The following is a 24,281-nucleotide window of genomic DNA, read 5'->3' as shown; positions in this document are numbered from 1 at the left end:
GCAAGGTGCTGGGATTGGGTAACCTATCTGGGACCATGGGGCCAGGTGGTTACTAGGTCTCTGGGGTGGTATGTGGGCTTGGAGCCTCTTGGCCCCAAAGAGGGTGCTCTGTCCACTGTGCCACTCAGCTAACCTACAGCACATTTTGGATGAGGGACAGAGTGAAAGAAGAGAGAAAATATAATATATGGTAGTGGGGAGGAATGGATGGAGGGAATTACAATTAGCAACAGCAATTGTGGAAAAATATGGAAGTAACTTCTGTGATGGACTTAGGGTAAAAAATGTGATCCACCCAAGACAGAGCTGATAGTATCAGAACACATACAGAAACACATTTCTTCTCTTTCTTTTACTTTATTTCTCATGAGGTCTATATTTTTGTGTGGGGGGGTATATTATGCTTGCTTTTAAACAAGAATATTTTAGTAATGTATAAATAAAGTCATATTAACCAAAAAAAAGAAAGAAACCAGGAGGAATGGGAATTCATGGAAGCATGGAAGAATTTGCATGAACTGATGCTGAGTGAGATGAGCAGAACCAGAAAAACATTGTACACCCTAACAGTAACAGGGGGGTGATCATTATCCTTGATGGACTTGCTCATTCCATCAGTGTAACAATCAGGAACAATTTGGGGCTGTCTACAATGGAGCATACCATCCAGAGAAAAAAATGTGAAGTTTGAACAAAGATCAGAGACTATTACCTTCACTTTAGGAAAAAAACAAATGTTATCTTATTATGTAATTTTGCTACATATTATACTTTAATTTTTTCTCCTTAAGGATATTTCTCTTTCATCACATTCAACTTAGATAAATGTATACCATGGAAACAGTGTAAAGATTAACAGACTGTCTTCTGTGGAGGTGGGGGGAGGGAAGCAAGAATAGGGGTAAATTTGTAAAACTCAAAATAAATCAAAAAAAAAGTAAAAGTGCCCCAACCCCTTGTTATATTCCTTTCCCATGTTTGGTTCTAATAGTTTATACTTGACCCTCATACAGATTCTTCTACAGACAAGTAGGATGACCTGGCAATTCCATCTCTTTAAGGACTTTCATATTTTATGGAGATCAACATCATCAAACACTCTTGTATAGTCAATGAAACAGAATTAGATTTTTTTTGCAACTTCCTTATTTTCTCCATAATCCACTAAATGTTGGCAATTTGGCCATACTAAGTCACAATGATACAAATTTCCCCTGATTATAGCTATGATCTCATTCATATTATACAGGTTCATAGATTTAAAACTAGGAGGGATATTAGAGGCCATTCATTTCAACACTTGCTTTCAGATGAGGAAACTGAGACTCAGAGACTCAGAGAGGTTAAGTGATTGGTCCAGGGTCACATAACTAGCAAGAACTAAAGTAGGATTTGAATACAAATTTGTCTAACTCAATGCCTTGACCTCCCCATTGTGCCATCTAATCCCTTTAGTTCAGGCTCTTTTTCTTTAAATCTATTGTTAAACTATTTTTAATCTAAACCAACTCTTCACATAGCTTTTTATTTATTTTTCAGTGATTGGTCCTGCAGATTTAGACTACACCAAGGTTTTGGGTTTTTTTTTATCAAAGATAGAGGAAAAGGTTACTTTTAATGTAAGGTGAGTAATCAAGGGAATGCTTCAACCCAGCAGAAGAGGCCAGACTATAGGAAATGCCCCATGGCAGTAGAATGGAGCTGGGGGAGGATCTTTTAACTACATTCAGTCTACTAAAGAATTAACAACATAAATAGAAAAAGAAATAATTTTTCAAGTGGGGTTTAATGTTTTTAATTTTTTCACAAAGGTCAAGAAGGGGTTAGTAACCTTCAAGGAGTAAGGTATGATATCTTCATTTATTTGTACTTATGGTAGGGTGAGAAGGAAAATGTAAGGTCATCTTTCCCCTGGAATACCACTATGGTATTAGGTGGTTTCACAGAACAATCAGATAACCAGCATCTGAATTCTCTCCAGTGTCTCAGATGCTTATCTTATTTTGTATTTTGTTGTTGTTCATTCATTTCTGACTCTTTATGACCCCATTTAGAGTTTTCTTGGCAAAAATACTGCTGCTTGCTTGCCATTTCCTTTTCCAGTTCATTGCACAGTTGAGGAAACTAAGACAAACAAGTTTATGTGATTTGCCCATGGTCACACAGCTAGTTAGTGTCTGAGGCTAGATAAGAAATTATGAAGATGAGTCTGGCACTCTATCCACTGAGCCATCTAGCTTCTCCAACTTAAGCATTACCATCCTTCAGCATCAATGATTTTGTTCATAGTAATCTGTTTATTAACTCTAATAAATAGAACCTTAACTTAAGAATCAATGTGATATAGCAGAAGAAAATCCTGAATTCAGAATTAGAAGACTTCTCACTGATACTAACCGGTAATAAGTAAGTTACTAATTTTTCCAGCATCTTCGTTTTCTTACCTGTAAAATGATAATGATTGCACTGAAATTAAATGATCATTAAGATCTTTTCCAAATTTAACATTTTTTATCCTGTAATAATTATGGGATTCATTTAATAGCTACCATGCCATGGAAGGCAATAAAGAATTAGTAATTATAACTTTGAATGTGAATGGTATGAACTCTCCTTTAAAACATAAGTAAATAGCAGACTGGATTAAAAACCAGAATCCTACAACATGCTGCTTACAAGAAATTCATTTGAAGTAGAGAGATACATATAGAGTAAAGGTAAAAGGTTGGAGCAAAATATATTTGCTTCAGCTGATGTGAAAAAAGTAGGGGTCACAATCCTTATCTCAGACAAAGCAGCAGCAAAAATAGATACCATTAAAAGAGATAAGGAAGGAAACTATATCCTCCTAAAAGGTACCATAGGCAATAAAGTGATTTCAATAATGAATATGTATGCACCCAGTGGGATAACATCCAAATTCTTAGAGAAGAAGCTGAAAGAACTACAGAAAGACATAGACAGCAAAACTCTACTATTGGGAAAACTCAACCTCCCACTCTAAGATTTAGATAAATTGAATCATAAAATAAATAAGAAAGAAGTTAGGGAAGTAAATAGACTGTTAGAAACCCTGAATACGATAGACTTATGTAGCAAACTGAATGGGGATAGAAAGGAATATTCCTTTTTCTCTGAAGTACATGGCACTTACACAAAAATTGACCATATACTAGGGCATAAAAACCTAATAATCAACTGCAGAAAAGCAGATATAGTGAATAAATCTTTCTCAGATCATAATACAAAAAAATCATATGCAATGTTGGGCAAGGGAGATATAGAGCCAGAAATAATTGGAAAGTGATAACCTCATTTTAAATAATAAGTGGATCAAACAACAAATTATAGAAAGAATTAAGTAATTTATCCTAGATAATGACAATAATGAAATAACATACCAAAACCTATGGGATTCACTCAAAGTGACTGTCAGGGGATATATTATATCTTTAAATGCTTACATGAATAAATTAGAGAAAGAGGAAATCAATGAACTAAATATGCAACTAAAAAAATTAGAGAAAGAACAAATTAAAAATCCCCAAATAAATACCAAATTAGAAATTCTAAAAATTAAAGGAGAAATTAATAAAATTGAAAGCAAAAAAACTATTGAATTAATAAATAAAACCAAGAGTTGGTTTTATGAAAAAACAATAAAATTGATAAACCTCTGGTCAATTTGATTTAAAAAAAAGGAAAAAGAAAGCCATATTGCTAGTATCATAAATGAAAAAGGTGAACTCACCACCAATGAGGAGCAAATTAAAGTAATAATTCAGAATTATTTTGCCCAACTCTATGCCAATAAATTTGACAATCTAAGTGAAATAGATGAATATTTACAAAAATATAAGTCATCGAGGTTAAATGAAGAGGAGATTAAATACCTAAACAACCCTACCTCAGATAAAGAAAGCCAACAAGCCACATTGAACTCCCTAAGGAAAAATCTCCAGGGCCTGATAGATTCACAAGTGAATTCTACCAGACATTTAAGGAACAATTGGTTCCAATTCTATATAAACTCTTTCGAAAAATAGAGGAAGACAGAACTCTACCTAACTCTTTCTATTAAACCAATATGGTGCTGATACCTAAACCAGGATGAGTTAAAACAGAGAAAGAAAATTATAGACCTATCTCCCTGATGAATATAGATGCAAAAATCTTAAATAAAATCTTAGCAAAACAATTACAACAAGTTATCACTGGGATAATACATTATGATCAAGTGGGATTTATCCCAGGAATGCTGGGTTGGTTCAATATTAGGAAAAAGTGTTAGTATAATTAATTATATCAATAACAAACCTATCAGAAATTATATGATTATATCAATAGATGCTGAAAAAGCATTTGACAAAATACAGTACCCATTCCTACTAACAACACTAGAAAGTGTAGGAATGAATAGAATGCTCCATTAAATAATAAGCAGTATCTATCTGAAACCATCAACAAACATTATATTCAATGGGGAGAGGCTAGAGGCATTCCCAATAAAATCAGGGGTGAAACAAGGGTGCCCATTGTCACCACTACTAGTCAATATCATATTAGAAATGTTAGCCTTAGCAATAAGAGAAGAAAAATATATTGAAGGAATTAGAATTGGGAAGGAAGAAACAAAACTCTCACTCTTTGCAGATGACATGATGGTATACCTAGAGAATCCCAAGAAATCATCCAAAAAACTACTAGAAACAATTAGCAACTTTAGCAAAACTGCAGGATATACAATAAACCCTCATAAATCCTCAACTTTTCTATATATAACTAGCAAGATACAGCAGGAAGAACTAGAAAGAGAAATCCCATTCAAAGTAACCTCAGACAATATAAAATACCTGGGAGTCTATTTGCCAAGACAGACTCAGAAACTTTTTTGAAAACAATTATAAAACAATTCTCACACAAATTAAATCAGATTTCAATAACTGGGCAAACATCAACTGCTCATGGATAGGTCGGGTTAATATAATAAAAATGACAATTCTACCAAAACTAAACTACCTATTTAGTGCCCTACCAATCAAAATTCCAAAAAACTTATTTCAATGAGTTAGAAAAGTTGTAAGTAAATTCATATGGAGAAATAAAAAGTCAAGAATTTCCAGGGATTTAATGAAAAAAAGTGCAAAAGAAGGTGGCTTAGCCCTACCAGATCTAAAATTATATTAAAAATTATCGGTCATCAAAACTGTCTGGTATTGGCTAAGAAATAGAGTGGTGGATCAGTGGAATAGATCTGCTACTTAATAAACCCAAAGAGTCCAGCTATTGGGATAAAAACTGTCTCCAATAAAACTGCTGGGAAAATTGGAAGCATGGATTAGATTAGACTAACACATCACACCCTATACCAAGATAACATCAAAATGGTTACAGGGCTTAGACATAAAAAACAATACGATAAGCAAATTAGAAGATCAAGGAGTAATTTACCTGTCAGATCTATGGAAAAGGAAGTAGTTTATGACTAAAGAAGAGATGGAGAACATCACTAAAAACAAACTAAATGATTTTGATTACGTTAAATTAAAAAGCTTTTGCACAAACAAAACCACTGTAACCAAGATCAAATGAAATATAGTAAAATGGGAAGCAATCTTTACAACTAGTATTTATGACAAAGGACTGATTTCTAAAATATTCAGAGAAGCGAGTCAAATTTTTAACAATAAAAGCCATACCCCAATTGACAAATGGTCAAAGGACATGCAAAGGCAATTTACAGATGAGGAGATCAAAGCAATCCATAGTCATATGAAAAATTGCTCTAAATCATTACTTATTAGAGAAATTAAAATTAAAGCTTCTCTGAGGTACCACCTCATACCTCTCAGACTGGCCAACATGACCAGAAAGGATAATAATCATTGTTGGAAGGATTGTGGGAAATCTGGGACACTATTACATTGTTGGTGGAGCTGTGAACTCATCCAACCTTTCTGGAGAGAAATTTGGAACTATACCCAAAGGGCAACAAAAATGTACATACCTTTTGATCCAGCAATACCACTACTAGGTCTATACCCTGAAGAGATGATGAAAAAGGGGAAAAACATCACTTGTACAAAAATATTCATAGCAGTCCTATTTGTGGTGGCAAAGAATTGGAAATCAAGTAAATGTCTTTCAATTCAGGAATGACTTAGCAAATTGTGGTATATGTATACCATAGAATACTCAAGTTCTATTAGAAACCAGGAGGGATGGGAATTCAGGGAAGCCTGTAGGGATTTGCGTGAACTGAAGCTAAGTAAGATGAGCAGAACCAGAAAAACACTGTACACCCAGAAACATGGGAGCGATGATCAACCTTGATGGACATGCTCTTTCCATCAGTGCAACAATCAGGGACAATTTGGGCCTCTCTGCAATGGAGAATGACATCTGTATCCAGAGAAAGAACTGTGGAGTTAAAACAAAGACCAGTCTATTGACTTCAATTTTTTTTAAAGTATCTTATGTACTAAATAATTTTGCTATCTCTAACATTTTATTTTCTCCTCAAGGATATGATTTCTCTCTCAACATATTCAATTTCAATCAGAGTATAATATGGAAACAATGTAAAGAGTATCAGATTGCCTTCTGTGGAGGGAGGGAAGGGATGGTGGGGGGAAATTGTAAAATTCAAAACCCATATGATTATTTCAATAGATGCTGAAAAAGCATTTGACAAAATACAGCACCCATTCTTCTAGAAAGTGTAGGGATAAATGGAATGTTCCTTAGAATAATAAGCAGTATCTATCAGAAACCATCAACAAGCATTATATTCAATGGGGAGAGGCTAGAGGCATTCCCAAATAAGATCAGGGGTGAAACAAGGGTGTCCATTGTCACCAGTACTAGTCAATATTGTATTAGAAATGTTACCCTAAGCAATAAGAGAAGAAAAATAAATTGAAGGAATTAGAACTGGGAAAGAAGAGACAAAACTCTCACTCTTTGCAGATGACATGATGGTATACCTAAAGAATCCCAAGAAATCATCCAAAAACTACTGGAAACAATTAGTAACTTTAGCAAAACTGCAGGATACAAAATAAACCCTCATAAATCCTCAACTTTTCTATATATGACTAGAAAGATACAGCAGGAAGAGCTAGAAAGAGAAGTCCCATTCAATGTAATGTCAGGCAATATAAAATACCCAGGAGTCTACCTACCAAGACAGACTTAAAAACTTTTTGAAAACAATTACAAAACATTTCCCACACAAATAAATCAGATTTCAATAACTGGGCAAACATCAACTGCTCATGGATAGGTAGAGCTAACATAATAAAATTAAACAATTCTACCAAAGCTAAACTACTTGTTTAGTGCCCTACCAATCAAAATTCCAAAAAATTACTTTAATGAGTTGGAAAAAAATTGTAAGTAAATTCATATGGAGAAATAAAAAGTCAAGAATTTCCAGGGCTTCAATAAAAAAAGTGCAAAAGAAGGTGGCTTAGCCCTACCAGGTCTAAAATTATATTATAAAGCATCAGTCATCAAAACTGTCTAGTATTGGCAAAGAGAAAGAGTGGTGGACTAGTGGAATAGACTAGGAGCAACAGCAGGAAACAATTATAGTAATATGCTGTTTGATAAGTCCAAAGAGTGCATCTATTTTGATAAAAATTCTCTCTTTGATAAAAACTGCTGGGAAAATTGGAAGTTAGTATGGAACAAACTTAGATTAGACAAACACCTCACACCCTATACCAAGATAAGATCAAAATGGATACAGGATTTAGACATAAAAACAATATTATAAGCAAACTAGATCAAGGAGTAGTTTACCTGTCAGATCTATGGAAAAGGAAGCCGTTTATGACTAAGAAAGAGATAGAGAACATCATTAAAAACAAACTAGATGATTTTGATTACATTAAATTAAAAAGCTTTTGCACAGACAAAACCACTGTAACCAAGATCAAATGAAATGTAGTAAAATGGGAAACAATCTTTACAACTAGTATTTCTGACAAAGGACTCATTTCTAAAATATTCAGAGAACTGAGTCAAATTTTTAACAAAAAAAAACCATTCCCTGGTCAAAGGATATGCAAAGGCAATGTACAGATGAGGGGAGAAAAGTGATCCATAGTCATATGAAAAAATTGCTCTAAATCATTAGAGAAATGCAAATTGAAGCATCTCTGAGGTACCACCTCACACCTCTCAGACTGGCCAATATGACCAGAAAGGATAATAATCATTGTTGGAAGGGTTGTGGGAAATCTAGGACACTATTACATTGTTGGTGGAGCTGTGAACTCATCCAACCTTTCTGGAGAGCAATTTGGAACTATGCCCAAAGGGCAACAAAAATGTGCATAGCCCTTGATCCAGCAATACCACTACTGGGCCAGGTAAAAAATATCACTTGTACAAAAATATTCATAGCAGCCTGTTTGTGGTGGCAAAGAATTGGAAATCAAGTAAATGTCCATCAATTGGGGAATGGCTTAGCAAACTGTGGTATATGTATTTCTTGGAACACTATTGTTCTATTAGAAACCAGGAGGGATGGGAATTCAGGGAAGCCTATAGGAATTTGTATGAACTGAAGCTGAGTGAGATGAGCAGAACTAGAAAAACATTGTACACCCTAATTGCAACATGGGAGCAATGATCAACCTTGATGGACTTGCAACAATCAGGAACAATTTGGGACTGTCCACGATGGAGAATACTGTCTGTATTCAGAGAAAGAACTGTGGAATTTGAACAAAGACCAAGGACTATTACCTTTAATTTAGGAAAAAAACCTGCTATTTTATTGTCTGATCTTGCTATCTCTGTTACTTTATGTTTCTTCCTTAAGGATGTGATTTCTCTCTCATCACATTCAATTTGGATCAATGTATACCATGGAAACAACATAAAGGCTGGCAAATTGCCTTCTGTGGGGGTGGGGAGAGGGAAGTAAGAGTAGGTATATGTGGGCAGTTAAGAGATGCAGTAGATAGAGAACCAGCCCTGAAATCAGGTGAACCTGAGTTCAAATCCAGCATTAGACATTTGACACTTAACTAGCTAAATGACCTTGGACAAATCACTAAATCTTGATCACCTCTCATCCAGGGCTAATGTCCAGCCATCCTGACCCATATTTGACCACTGAACACAGATAACTCCAGAAGAGAAAGTGAGGCTGGTGACTTAGCACAACACACCCTCATTCAAATCCAATTCAGGTGCATGTCATGGTATCACCTCCCCAATGTCATTGTCTTCTCTGACAATAAAGGACAAACAATAACATTTGATAGTATAAATCCCAGTCCAAGAATCCAAAAGAATTTTTGTAGAGAGACATTCCTAATATGCATGAAAGCAATCAAAGTACAAGACAGTGTTATGTGTAGCAGCATTCATTATATACCAATCTGATTGTGCTATACAGATGGTTAGATAATTAGATAGCATGATAAAATAAAATAAGAGATCCCCAAACTGTCCTTAATGTCTGAAGGTATCACATCAACGTCCAAAGTTATCCTCGCAAGCCATACTTCCCTTGGCCAGCTGCCATACCTTCCTCTAGCTGCACTCTTCTGGCTGCCTTCCAGCCTGACCAAGATACTCTATGCAGAGACCAGGTGGAAAATCAATTTATACACTAGTGCTTAAGTCATCATCATAGAAAGAAGGATATGCTGGCATATGGGGCCAGCTCCCCAGATGCTGAAGAGAAGGTAAAGAGAGCACAGAAAACATGATCCTAATGCCTATTAATGTCTTCTTACTTGTAGTCAGCATCAGATCTCATCATGTAATCCCTAATAAAGCTTCTTGAGATGAGGAGTTTGCTTCTTTGTTTCAGTCTTTCCTAGCAGGATAACTACAGGTCCAAAATGGTTTCAGTCTCCTATATGAAATGAGATGGCTTAAAAGCTGAAGGTAGGGGTTACTGAAGACCATTCATTCATTTAACTATTGATTGAGTAATGACTGAGTACTGACCCCTTTGCTAGGGTATGAAGAAGACAAACTGAAGTATGAAACACAGAATATCTTCATGAAGACATAAAGACAAGACCAATATATAGAAGGTTAAATAATGGCTCAAGAACTAGATAATTCAGGAAACAACAAGTAGAAATTTCATCAGAGTACAGATAATGTAAATAGTAAATACTATAGGAGTCCAAGAAAGAAAGAAATCAGTATATACTAGGGTAGTTAGGAAAGGTTTTTATAGAGAAGATGGAAACTGACCTGGGTCTTAAAAGACCTGTTTTCTAGAGTAGACTAGCTTCTTTGGGCTCTTCTTATTCAGACTTCCTTCTCAGACACATCAGATATCCTCAGTAGGAAGTACAAAAGAACTTCTTTCCTGAAGTCACAAATCAAACAGTCCTTGCCATTAGGCACCAAAAAGCATGGTGATGCTCATAGAGCTCTGACCTTGAAGTTAGGAAGATTTGTATCCAAATCTCATCTCACATCCAATACTTACTACCTTTTGTGACTCTGGGCAAGTCCCTTAATCTCTTAACCTCTCCATACTGAAAATTTCTCATCAGTCAAATGTGGGGGGAGAGGGAGTGAAAGGGAAGGGGTTGACTCAATAATCTCTATGATTTCTTCTAGTCTTAAATCTATGATTCTATGATCACTTCTAATATAATTCTCCACTGTGCCTTTGAAAATGAAAGGAAGGAAAAATTATCCAACCTTCTCTCTACTGACCAACTAACCCAGGAGTATGTAACCTTTTTTGTGTGTCCTAGATCTTTTTGTAGGTCTGGTGAAACCTATGGACTGATTCACAGAAGAATGTTTTTAAATACATAAATAAGTCACTTAAGATTACAAAGGAAATCAGTTGCATTAAAATGATTATCAAAATATTTTAAAGAAAAAACAAGTTCATAAAGCTCCAGGTAAGGAGCTGCAGAAGAAAAAAAACACCAATGCTTGGATATTGGAGCTGAGAACTCCACTTTTGCTTCTATGGCTACTAGTCATTCTCTTAGTACATGGCATTATATATATTTTTTCAAGTATTTATTTCATATGTTTTCCGAAAGAATTGATGCTCCCAGCTACCTAAGCAGGTATCATAGGATCAGCATCCTAGATATAGAGACAAGTTGTGAAAAAATATATATATCTATACTACCTGATTATTTTATTAAATCCACTCCACTTCCCAAATCCTCTCAAGTCTCCAGTACATGAATCTCTGCATCTAAGGAGCCCAGTAAAAGTTTTTAGATCAGGAATGGATTGATACAACAGGAATTGTCACAGGACTCCTATTTAGTATAATGTGCCTGCATGTCAGGAGAAGCCACATAGATGTTATCAATCACCTTTCTCTGTTTCTTTAGCTCTTCTTCTCCCCCACCTGTCCCTACCCCCATTTCATGGTTAAATCCCAATATTCCAGTGACCCCTGCAGGTGAAATATAAAGAAGACAGAGCAATCTGTTCCAGGAACTAGAGAATATTCATAAAGGGGAGCTTGATTCTAATTATTTTCCACAGCTTACTGTGACTGGATGAACAGATGATTAATTCCTTTGATAATACTTGTAATCACGACTTTAAACTTGATTAGCTCATTAGGCATGAGCAGATAGGTGAGCCCCAAAGCTTCGATGAAACTCTGCCTGCACAGCTGAGCAAGGTTTGCTGGCCAATAACAGAACAACTTAAGGGAGACTGGGAAATGGAGCTGATTTAGCTCGGTAGGCTGGAGATTACATAGGAGAGCAATTCCAGCATTTCCCCCTTTGCCACCTACCTCCAAGAGTGTTTAGGTTGAACAGTTTATGACTTGTGAGTGCACCTCATTTTATGCAACAAACTCATTTGGAAGAGTTATAAGTAGATCACTTTAATCAATGAGACACAAAAATTCCCACCCACAAAAAGGAAAACAAATCCTACACTGAGTGCCAGAGTCCTAATAATCACAGTACAGTTAGGACTTTGTATCAGAGATATGAGACAAAGAGACAGGAAATATCATTCCTCCTCTTATTGACTCATTTTAACACCATACTTTGCTATCCTTAACTGAGTTATGCTGTTCTGGACTCACCCTACTGGTTCCAATTATTCTGATGATCTTCTCCAGTACCTACCTTCTTCCCATCATTTTTCACAGGGGTCCAGTCTGAACTTACCCTCTTTCCTGTTGTGACTAACCTACTGTCAAATTTGTCTTTGTGCCATCATCCTCATCCACTTACTCTTATGAATCCCCTCCTCCACATAAAAGAATTCCCAATTACTGTTCTGTTGAACATTAGCCATATTGCGAAAAAAGAAAAAAAGCAAGAAACATAAAGAAAATAGAAAAAATCATACTTCTATTCATTCTCAGAGTTCATCAGTTCTCTCTCTAGAGGTAGATGACATTTTTTATCATGAGTTCTTTGGAACTATCTTGGATCACTGTAATGATCAAAATACCTAAGTTTTTCCCAGTTGATTGTCTTTATGATATTGCTGTTACTGTGTACAATGACTTTCTGGTTCTGCTAACTTTATCCTACATCAGTTCACATAAACTTTCCTGGGTTTTTCTGAAAGCATTCTGTTTATCATTTCTTGTAGCATACTAGTAATCCATCATAATCAGATACCAAAATTTGTTGTCATTCCCCAATTGATGGAAACTTTCCAATTTCCAGTTCTTTGCCACCACAAACAGAACTGCTATAAATAGTTTTGTATATATGTATTTTTTTCTTTTTCTTTTATCTCTTTATGATATAGACCTAGTAGGGGCACTGCTGGATCAAAGGGTATGTGTAACTCCATCAACAGTGCATTAGTGTTCCTATTTTTCCAAATTCCTTTCAGCATGTACTATTTTTCTTCTCTGTCATGTTAACCAACCTGAAAGATGTGAAGTAGTGCCTAAGAGTTAAATTAATTCTTATTCTTCAATCAGTAATGATTTAGAGTATTTTTTATATGATTATAAATAACTTTCTTCTGAAAACTATCTATTCCTATCCTGTGACTATCACTTGAAGAATGACTCTTATTTTTATAAATTTGATGCAATTTGTTCTAATTTGAGAAATCAGACTTTTATAAAAATTTTTCCCTGTTTTCCTTTTAATTTTGACTGCATTGGTTTTGTTTGTGTCTCTTCAAAATTTGTAGCTCACATTAAAACCTCTAGACATGGGGATTCCCTCTTTCATATATATATATATATATATATATATATATATATAGAGAGAGAGAGAGAGAGAGAGAGAGAGAGAGAATACTAGTTCAGCATCCAATTAATAACTTTTTATCACCTCAGTGTGGGAAACCCCAATTTATCATGACCAATAAGAATTAGTCAGACAAGATTAGTGAATTCTATGAAGTATAGAGAAAGTTCTCTATGTCATGCAAGCCCACCCCAAACTTCTGTTTACTTACCTGGCATACCACCTAAAGGGGATAAGGCACACTACCTTAATAGGATTTTCAGAGGGGATAAATAGGAAAGCAGTTGGGAGTTCCATGAGAAAAGAAAAAATAGAGAAGTCTGGGCCTCAGAGTATGGCACCTGAGGAGAGAAATCTCCTCTATCTCAATCCATGGATTGGGATAGATTTCTTTAAGAAACTAAGATTCCTGAAGGATAAGAAAGGACCATTGAAAAGAGAAGCTTCATTATAGAAGTTTTTATATTACTTAATCAAAGAGAGCTCAGTTCTTAGGGCAAGGTGATCCATGTTCCTCATTCTTTGTCTCTAAGATTGTCACTTCATTTCAGAGAATAATTCTGAGAAATCAGATTATTGATCAATTAACCAATAAATAGTTATTAGGTGCTTATTATGTGTCAGAAACTTTGTTAGGGATACAATGCAATGAATGAAACAATCTGTAGTCTCAAGGGCCTTATATTAGAAAAGATAAGTGCACATATAGGTATATATAGAATAAATATAAATATAGATCATGTAATTAAATTCAAGCTACCAATAGCTGGAACTCAAAATTTTAAAAAAATTGTAAACATAAACAATATTTTAATAATTCCCTGACTAACTTCAAGACAGCTGAAATGGCACCTCATTCAGGAAACCTCTCTCAATTTCCTCAGTTGCTAAAACCTCTAAGGTTTCGTTTTGTTTCCTATCCCCTCTCCACCAGCAGACTATAACCTTCTTGAGAGCAGGAACAGTTTTTGCTTTTATTTTTATATTCAGATCTTAGCACAGCTCTTCATATGTTGTAAGCACTTAACTAATTATTAATATATTGATTAATTAAATAATTAATTCTTTTTTTTAGTTTTTTTTTGCAAGGCAAACAGGGTTAAGTGGCTTGCCCAAGGCCACACAGCTAGGTAATTAAGTGTCTGAGACCGGATTTGAACCCAGGTACTCCTGACTCCAAGGCCGGTGCTTTATCCACTACGCCACCTAGCCGCCCCGTACACCACCTAGCCGCCCCAATATTTAATTCTTAAAAACCTTTCTTGACTACTTGCATGCTTACCTGCCTGCCTAATTGGCTAACTGACTGACTGGAGCAGAAATCCTAAGCCCAAGGTTATTTGCTCTTATATTCTTCTGGTAGGTATAGAAAACCCAGGGTCATTGAAATTCCCTAAAAAGAATTTATGTTTGAGAAATGAGGTCTTTATCAGAAAAAAAAAAAAAAAAAAAATATATATATATATATATATATATATATATAGAGAGAGAGAGAGAGAGAGAGAGAGAGAGAGAGAGAGAGCAGCTCTTTTCTGGTGGCAATGAACTGGAAAAATGAGGGAATTCCCATCAGTTGGGGATGACTGAACAAATGGTGTTATGTTATTATGATGGAATGTTATTCAGCTATAAAAATGATGAGTAGGATACTCTCAATAAAAACTGAAAAGATTTACATGATCAGATGTAATGGGATATGCACTATATGCAAAGCAACAGCAATATTGTGGATAGTCAACTATGAATGATTTAACTTTCTTTAGCAATGCTGTGCCCCAAGACATCTCTAAAGGACTTATGATAAAGAATACTATCCATCCCCAAAGACAGAGTTAACGGTGTCTGAATGTGGATGGAATTATAGTTTTTTACTTTATTTTTCTTGAAATTTCCTTTTTTTTTAGGGGGGAGGCAGGAAGAATCCTGACTTATGTTTACTTTCACAGCATGACTATTCTAGAAATGTTTTGCATGATTTCACATTTTAATCTATATCAGATAACTTGTTTTCTCAATGGAGTAGGATGGGAAGAAGGTACAGAATTCAGAACCCAAAGTTTTCAAAATGAATGTTGAAACTTGTTTTTATATGTAATTGGGGAAAAATTAAATTAAATTTAAAAAAAATTTTGCAAGAGGTAATAAATTAGACAAGATATTCTATAAAGTCCCTCTTGTTCTTATGCAAAACCTAGCACTAAAAGGTATCACATATAGGACCATGGGTAAATGATTTAACCTTTCTGTGCCTTAATTTCTTCATCTGCAGATGAGATGTTTGAACTATATGACTTCAGTGACTTCTTCCCAAACTAGAACTATGGTTCCATTATGGTAATATCTCTTGTTAAAATTTCACCAATCATACCAGGCCAATGAGAAAAATATTTAGAATATTAGAATGAGGGGGTTCACCCATTGGTCCCTCAGGTGACAAACAGGGGATCTAATCTTCTTCACACATAGGCAGCAATTCAAGTCACCAGAAATACAGTCAGAGGAATGGAGTTGAAATCCCATATCTGCCATTAGCAACCTGTGTAACTTTGAGAAAATTATTTAGCTTCTCTAGGCCTCAGTTTTTTGGTCTATAAAATAGGTTAGATCAGACAAAATGACTTCCCTGGACTTCTTCTGGCACTAAATATATGATCCTTTGACCCTTTTCAACTATAAATTTATGATATTTTGATAATATTTTGATTCATAGTCCCATTTAGAAACTCCCGTGGCAGTGCTTAAGATTTATCCCCAAGAATTCTTTCCATTTCTTTCCCCACTCCAACCTCATTCATACAAAACTAAATTATCTCATTAAAATGTCTTCATAACTATGCCCAAAGGGCAACAAAAATGTGCATACCCTTTGATCCAACAATACCACTACTAGGTCTATACCCTGAAGAGATGAAGAAAAAGGGTAAAAACATTACTTGTACAAAAATATTTATAGCAGCCCTGTTTATGGTGGCAAAGAATTGGAAATCCAGTAAATGTCCTTCAGTTGGGGAATGGCTTAGCAAACTGTGGTACATGTATGTCATGGAGCACTATTGTTCTATTAGAAACCAGGAGGGACGGGATTTCAGGGAAACCTGGAGGGATTTGCATGAACTGATGCTGAGTGAGAAGAGTAGAACCAGAAAAACACTGTACACCCTAACAGCAACATGGGAGTGATGTTCAACCTTGAAGGACTTGCTCATTCCATCAGTGCAACAATCGGGAACAATTTTGGGCTGTCTGCAAAGGAGAGTATCATCTGTATCCAGATAAGGAGCTGTGGAGTTTGAACAAAGTGCAAGGACTATTCCCTTTAATTTAGAAAAAAAAACAGATAGCTTATTGTCTGATCTTGTTACCTCTTAGACTTCTCTTTAAGGATATGATTTCTCTCTCATCACACCCAATTTGTAACAAGGTACAACATGGAAACAAAGTAAAGACTAACAGAGTGCTTTCTGTGGGGGGGGGGGGGGGAAGGGAAGCAAGATTGGGGGAAAAATGTAAAACTCAAATAATATCTTTAATAAAAATAAATTTAAAAAAATAAAATGCCTTCATAAATAAAATAGTTACACTTAAATGCTAAGAATAGGCAGCTAGATGATTCAGTTGATAGAGTACTGGACCTAGAGTCAGGAAGACTTGAGCTTAAATCCAGTTTCAGACTTCCTAGCTATGTTACCCTGGAAAATTGTATAACCTCTGTTTATCTTAATCCACTGGAGAAGGAAATGACAAACCACTCCAATATCTTTGCCAAGACAACATGGTACATAAGGTCATATAAAGTCTATTATATGGTCCACAAGGTCTTACAGAACTAAATAACAACAAAGGAAATCCTCTGGTAAGCCCTTGCAAGTAACCTGGGAATGTGATACATTACAGTTATAGTCACCCAAGTTTCCTTGAAATCCTGGTGGAAATAAACTCTAGTCTCCAGCAGTAGGACAGCTCTGTATGGAACCAGTTTTCCCCTTGGGAGCCTTTAACCTATTCCAGGAAAGGAAAAATCACAAGAGATTTGGGAGGAAAATATGAGAAAGAATAAACCAAAAAGGCAATTTCTCCACCAGGAATGATCAAAGACAATTCAAAAAGAAAGAGGGGGAGACCCAATACAATTCTTATCCAAAACTCTGACACTCCAACTTGATTTTTTTTTAGGTTTTTGCAAGGCAAATGGGGTTAAGTGGCTTGCCCAAGGCCACATAGCTAGGTAATTATCAAGTGTCTGAGACCGGATCTGAACCCAGGCACTCCTGACTTCAGGGCCGGTGCTTTATCCACTATGCCACCTAGCCACCCCCCCACTTGATTTTTACAAAACCTTTTTGATAAATGACCCACACAAGCTGTCTAAGGTCAAAGCAGCCAGGATATTTATCACTCCAGAGAAGGGAGTAGACACTTTTCTCTAACTCCCCTTTCTCCTTTTGTTCTTTTTAAGTTTTTCCCAACCCTCTTTGCCTTTGCCAAAGCACTTCTGCTGCCATATTCATTCTCATCTATCTGCTCTCTGGTCAAATTAATTTAGTTGTTTGTTTATTTGTTTCTTTTTTCTCTTCCTCATTCACTCTGGAAAGGCTTAGAGAATAATAAATCTGGTATTTTATAATCCTGCATGAATCTCTAAGATTCTGTTTTACCTCTTTGGAATAATAAAATTTGAAATGGCCTAGTAGTGAGTTAATCCTGACATCTAAATCCTGACATCTCTATGATGCTGTCTGATGGGACTGTAGGTAGACCAACCATTATAGTTTCCTGTTCAATCATAAATATATTTCCTCTTGCTGATGGTCATGGTACCCAAAATTCTACCACTAAAGATGCATTTTTTGCTGTCTTGAAAGTTTTCAGTCTTTCAAATCTTGTTAAAATAAAAACATCTTGGGAGAAGCAAGAACTTAGGTCAATTATTATCTAACAACAAAGAGGATTGGTTGACCACCAACTGAAAACAAGCACTTGGGGAACGGGATACAGGATAGAAACTTAGGAGTGAGTTTCAGGAGATTATAAAATTTAGGGCTAGAAAGGATATCAGAGGTCATCGAATCAAGTCCCTCAGTTGATGAGACTGAAACCCACAAAAATTAGATTTGGCTTAGATAACAAAGTCAAGTATATAGCAAAACTAGAATTCAAACTCAGGTTCATGGACTTCAATTCTTTATAGTCTATCATTAGGATTTGGCAGAAAGAAAGAAAAAGAGTAGGAGAGGGCACAAAAGACAAATTTGGGTTGTGTCACAATTTTGCTTGTCTGGCAGATGCATTCTGGTCCCACAACTTAATTTATTGTTCCAGCTCCATACTATCATCACCCAATAAAGAGCAAGTTTTCTTCCAGATATGTGCCTGAGACAAACACTATTTGATAAACTTTCTTAGGTTGTATCAGGGCTCCCTGAAATCTACCCACAAACACCTGTGAACTACAAATTACGAATCCCTTGTGTAGAGTGTATGAAAGGGGAATCATGTTTAGTCTGAAAAGACAAGATGAACATATATTATTAGATTATGTAGAACCTTAAATGCCAAATAGTGGAATTTATATTTTATTCTAAGATCAATACAAAGCTAACTAAGCTTCTTAAGCAGTGGTAAAGGTCTGCATTTCAAATCAAACCTGGATTGTAGTAATATCCTTTCAGCAGCTGTATGGAAGATGTGATAGGGAGGGGAAAGTCAAGAATCAGAGGGACTGAGAGGAGTTAAAAACAGTACTCTGGGAGAAAGGTAAAGACGGCCTGGTTAGAGGAGATGTGTTATGGGTAGAGAGAAAGAGATTTAAGCAAAAAAGATAGAGGAAAGGACTTGGCATATTGAAATCATATCTTGTTCTGGTTCCCTAACCACTCCCCCTATTCTAGTCAGCATATGAAATTTTTAGCAGGAATTAAGATTGCAAAGGGGGGGATCTAGAAGTCATGTACAAACCATCCCAAAGATCAAAAGATGATAATTTACAATTTGCATCACATATTAACTAAAATTCAAATCCTGGTAATATGTGATAAATCAGGAGAAATCACCTAGACATTGTTGTTTCTAGGTTTCTAGGTTTGTGGTATGTAAATTCCAGTCAAAATCTAGACCTTCAAAGCTCTAATCCCTCAGAACATCAAGAAGGCACTGATAACTTTGAGATATAACTCTGAAGTTTTACTAAAAATTTTGACATGATTTAGATATGTTAATGAACTCACCCCAAGGTGGCACAGATAGGAGCTGGTCTGGTTTTCCCCAAAATCCCATTAAAAAAAAAACCCTTCCCCACCTCCCTCCAACACTTCCATTTCCATCAGGTTTACATTGCCTAGTGCTGGAAATTCTAATACATAATCACATAAGTGCTACTCTCTGCCTTTCCCCCTCCCCATCCACTTCTCCATGCTGCCTTCCTTCACCATCCCCAATCTGCACCATCTGCTTCTGCATCCCTCCTTGCTTTTCATTGCTTGTTTCTGTACCTTATTAAAGAATGATTGCTGCCTGGTTTCCCACTGTCAATCTGGTCTTTCCCAGAGAGTACCCAAAGAACTATCCGGGTGTGTCTGCCCCCATTTGAAAATTTCATAATTTAATTAAAAATTCACTTGGCAACTGATTATTTATGAGAAAGGGAGGGAACAAATATTTCTTAAGCATCTCTACAATGAGCCAAGAACTTGGCTAAGAGCTTTCCAAGAATTATCTCATTTATTATGGGGGTGGGAGTAAGGGTGTAAAAGAGAATGAAGAGTCAAGGACACGTTCTATGTTGTGAACTTGAGTAACTAGAAATATTGAAAGAAAATTTGAAAAAATAGAGATGAATGTGGAATCTATAAAGGCTGTTAAGTTCACCAACATAACAAAAGAAGAGAGAAAAGATGCAGGAAACAAACACACAGGAAGCAGGTCATTGATGATAAAGCTGTAAAGGACGCCAATAAAAAAACTCCCCAGCAGAAATGATGAGAACCATAATAGAGCATTGTCAGGAAAGCACAAAGAGTAGTGATTATTCCCAAGAAGGAATAACTACCAGAGAGAAAGAAAGAACCTCCTAGATTTCTGTCAGAACTTAGAAATTCAAAAATATTGAAACCAAAAAAATGAAAACAAAACATCAAAAAAATTGGATTTAGTTAATTAAATGATTGGAAAGTATAATTTCAAATTAGTGGAGAGGATGGAAACCCAACTACAAGGGATTGAGATTTATATGAGGTAAGATATTAAAGGAAATGGGTCTGAACACTTTCTCCATCTCTACTCTCCCAGGATGTTGATTATACAAAAGAAACAAAATATTGGATATTAACTTAAGGGAATAGGAGAGTCAAGAAAAAGTTATTTTGCTGTTTTGTTAAGGGATTTTTGAGAATATTTGAGAATATTCTAGGGAACATTCGTAGGTATCAGGGTGAGTCAATGGATAAGGAGGGATTGAAATTTAGGCAGAGTTGAATGACAAGTGGCAAACCCCTCCCATAGGACTGGATCAAGGAAACAAAAAGAAAGGTTGGTATTGGCAAGGAAAAGGACGAGTTCATCCCTTGCATGGTAGAAGACATGAGGTGATAATGAATTATAGAATTGGGATAGAGAGAGATTTTGTAACATACAGCTTCAGATTGTTGCTTGGTTTCTTTTGGGAGGGAAGTTGTTTTTCAGTAAGGTGTGAATGGAGAAACTGTTAAGAGGAAGAAGAGAAGTAGTGGTACAAGTGATAAGAAGAGAAAGAAAGGGGAGGAGAGAAGAAAGGGGAGGAGAGGAAAAGAGAGGAAAGAAGAAAAGAGGAAAGGAGAGAAGAAATTGGAAATAACAAAATAAAATATAATAAAATACAATATTTTGTGGTTTTCTTAATACCCATTGCAGGATCCTTGTATAACATTTATTGTCCCCTTCCCTCATTTCCATTATACCACTAGTCTAGTCCAAGCCCACATTTTTTTTTGCTTTTTTGGAGGGTTTGGGCAAGGCAATCAGGGTTAAGTGATTTTCCCAGGAGCACACAGTAACTGTCAAGTGTTTGAGTCCAGATTTGAACTTAGGTCCTGCTGACTCCAGAGCCAGTGCTCTATCTACTGTGCTACCTGACTACTCCATTAAGCCCTCATCTTACAAATGAAGAAACTCAAAAGGAAGTGGATTAATTTGCTTGTGGTCACTCATCTAGTTAGTGGGCAAGGAATGGTAGGAGACAAGTTTGCAGGAAGCTAAAATGTGGTTAAAGACACCTGGGCCTCCAACCCCCTTCACTCTCTACTTCCTTGTCCCAAATTCACTACATTAGGATCATTGAGTCCTTTTCTCAGGAATCTCTTTCTGTCTCAGTGTCCCCCTACTTGCAAAGACCTTCAATGTCCCCAAATGCAATGTAATCTCAATTATTGATCCCCTGCTCCTGAAATGTATTGTGAGTAAAAAATTAGGCTCATAAAGAAGTGAGGGTGGGCTACAAACCTTCTCCAATTTCCCTCTAGATTCCTGAAATACTAAGACCCAGGGCAGGCAGATCTTGGCAAAGCTTCCTCACAGTGGGGCTATGCTGGAGGTGGGCCACTGAAGGGACTGTGGAAGGAACAGGTTTACAAATGAATTTTCCATCAGGGTAATAGTCATTTTGTTCCAAATGGAATAATTATCATCAATCAATAAACCCAAGGCTGAACAATCCTCTCTCTGGCAGATCTCTCTCAGGAGCATCAGAGACCTTGGTATCTGGGGAAGAACATACAGCTACTTAATAAGGATCCTTTCATATAGGATTTTGAATCCTTTTGGCATTGCCCCCCCCCCATATATTGATAGGGGTAGGGAGGAATGTGGAAAATTATGTTGGAGGTCAGAAGAGAAGCATAACACTATTTTACAGTATTGTTTTCACACAATTGAAAAATCACTTTCTTCCACTCTTGTTCCCTCCTAAGTTCAACTCCCACTACCATTCCTGCCTTTCCGAATGAGTCCAGGGAATATGCCAACCAACAGTGGAGGGAGAAACTATGACTAATTCTTGTCCCTCTATTTCTAGCAGCAATTCATTTTCAAACTTGGATGCATTGTGGATAAAGCCACCTGGAGGAATAAAGCAAAAACCTGATTGCAGTTTAGATTATATCTAACAAATTGTTTCTTTTACTGCTTCCTTATCCTCCTCTTGACTCCTTTAAAAAATAACTATTTTCCAAGGGCTCTGTTTTAGGCCTTCTCCCTAATTTCTTCCACAGCTTCAATTATCTTCTCTATCCTTCCATTCCAACTCATATCCCTCCCTATATCCATCCATCTATCCATTCATCCATCCATCCATCCATCCATCGATCTCTCTCTTTCTATCGATCAGTAGATGGATATGTATACACATGCACTTATATATATATATGTGTGTGTGTATATATGTAAGTGTATCTTTATATTTAACAGTATTTATCTTGACTTCTCAGTGTCTCCAAGAATGCTAGCATTTTGAAGACATATCTACATAGTTTCTGGATATCTCCAGAAAGTGAGGGGGTCTATTGCTCATCCAAACACTGACTGAAATTTTTCAAGTTATATTACAAGAGGTTACCCTTCAAGAACTCAAGGATGTCTCTATTGTCCATCTCTATAATGGAAAAGAGAATAGATTGTCCTGTGACAATCACAGGGGTATTTCTCTTTTAGTCATTACTGGTAAGATTCTTGCCAGAGTCCTCAATAAGCTGATCCTTCACCTGGAAGATGGTCACCTACCTAAAAGCTAGCATGACTTCAGAAATGGTGGCAGAACAGTCAATTTGGAATTTGCTGCCTGACATTTCCAGGAAAAATGCCAGGAACAGAATAGAGGTCTATATAAAACATTTGTAGATCTGATCAAGGTCTTTGATACCATCAGTCATGAGGGCTTATGAAAAAATTATGTTAAAATGTGGTTTCCCAGAGAAGTTCATCAGTATTATACATCAGTTCCATGATGGCATGCATGCCCAGGTTCTAGATAGTGAACAGTGCTCTCAAGATTGTGGAGTGAAACAAAGATGTGTCCTTGCTCCCATTTTAGCATAATGTCTTCAGCCAGGTTATCAAATACCTTCGCTGGGGATGAAGAAGGTCAGTCACCACACTGATGGCAAATTGTTCAACTTGAAAAAGTTGCAAGCCAAGACCAAAGTGGAGGGAGTGTTGGTGCATGATCATCTGCAGATGATCATGCTCTCAATACAGCCTCTGAAGCTGAGATGCAACAAAATGGATTATTATCTGCTACTTGTACTAATTTTGGTCTAACAATTAATAATTGATGTCGAACCATCAATTATAGCAAATGGAGAAATTTTGAGTACTGTGGACAAGTTCACTTACCTTGGCAGTGTCTTTTCCAAGGAGATACACAATGACAATGAGGTTGGCACACATATTGCCAGAACTACCTCAGTATTTGGGAGATTCTGAAAGAAAGTATGGGAGAGAAGAGGTATTAGACTGATTACCTGAGGCTAGATTTGAAATCAGATCTTCCTGGCTCCAGGTCCAATACACTATCTACTGAACCACTTAGCTGCCCTTAAAGGTACATTCTTTGGCTTTGTATCTTTGATGCCTTATACATAGTAGGGATTTAATAAGTGACTGTCAAATTAACATCTCATAGAGTGTGGAATTAGAAGATTTTGTAATTCAACACTTTCATTTTTCACATCTTAGTCCAGAGAAGAAAATTGGTTTGCCTTACTAGTTAGTGGCAGAAATAATATCTTTCTACCATCAGTCTTTTCTGTAATGAATGAAAAACCAAAAAAGATAGTATTCTGGATATAATAAATTTGTTAATTGGGTTAGCTATTAATCAATAAATTGATAGTTTCTCCTGCTAAAAATGTGGTTTGATTATATGATTCAGTCACCTATAGCAATCTGGACAGAGGAATCCATTTCCACATAGACCCCTCTAATTGGTTTTCTCCTTCATAAACTGGGTGCAAGGGCCCAGGTTCAGGAGTTTACTTAGACTAGATCTTGTTTATACTCTAAACAGAAGTAAGGTCTCTTTCAGAGACTAGCTGACTGAAGTACAGAGGCTGGTCT

The sequence above is a fragment of the Macrotis lagotis genome, chromosome 8 (genome assembly GCF_037893015.1).
Source record: "Macrotis lagotis isolate mMagLag1 chromosome 8, bilby.v1.9.chrom.fasta, whole genome shotgun sequence".
NCBI lineage: Eukaryota > Metazoa > Chordata > Mammalia > Peramelemorphia > Peramelidae > Macrotis > Macrotis lagotis.
The sequence above is the reverse complement of the archived record's forward strand: the minus strand, read 5'-3'. Positions refer to the sequence as shown.